Raw genomic sequence first — 1,020 nt, forward strand, 5'->3', positions numbered from 1 at the left:
AAATGCTTCATCCTTATGAGCTGAAGAACATGACCCATGTATATCTAGAAAAATCATCTACAATAACAAGACCATATTTGTTTCCACCAAGACTTGTAGTTCTAGTTGGTCCAAATAGATCCATGTGTAGTAGTTCAAGAGGTCTAGAGGTAGAGACACAATTTATGGATTTAAAAGAGCTCCTAGATTGTTTGCCATATTGACATGCTTCACAAATTTTATTTTTCTCAAATTTTAGTTTTGGCAAACCTATTACAGAATTTCTTTTAACTAACTTAGATATTGTATCCATACTTGCAAGACCTAATTTACGGTGCCATAACCAACTTGCATCATCAACCTTAGTATCACTTACTACTAAGCAAGGACTGTTTTTTAGCAAGGTCTTCAAGATCTACTACATAGACGTTACCACGTCTAATTCCTTTAAATACTAAACCATTGTCCTTTGAGTTGGTTATGATGCATAAAGATGGCTTAAACAAAACATCAAAACCTCTATCACATAATTGACTAACGCTAAGTAGGTTATGCTTAAAACCATCTACAAATCGTACATTATCAACAAAGGTTGAAGAGGTGATTTGTACTTTACCTATACCAACGATGTGACCTTGGTATTGTCTCCAAATATCACAGCACCTCCCTTCTTAGGCTCTAAGGTGAAGAATTGCTCCTTGTCACCCGTCATGTGTCTTGAGCAGCCACTATCCAAATACCAACAGTTTTTGTCGACTTTGGCTGCAAGACACTCCTACACAAGAAAATCATACAATTTTAGGTACCCAAATTTTCTTGGGTCCTTCAAGGTTAGTAATGTTGGTTCCTTTTGGAACCCAAACCTTTTTAATTTTTTTTTTAGCTTCTACTTTCCTATGGTCACACACATTAGCTTTATGTCCTAGTTTTCCACAGTAAAAACAGGTTATATTCTTAGTTTTACTTTTCCCTACTTTCACAAAGAAATTTTTAAGGAGCTTTTGCTTATTATTAGGTTTATACCCTAAACCAGCTCTATTA

The sequence above is a fragment of the Phoenix dactylifera genome, unplaced genomic scaffold, assembly GCF_009389715.1.
Source record: "Phoenix dactylifera cultivar Barhee BC4 unplaced genomic scaffold, palm_55x_up_171113_PBpolish2nd_filt_p 002444F, whole genome shotgun sequence".
In the NCBI taxonomy this organism is placed as follows: domain Eukaryota; kingdom Viridiplantae; phylum Streptophyta; class Magnoliopsida; order Arecales; family Arecaceae; genus Phoenix; species Phoenix dactylifera.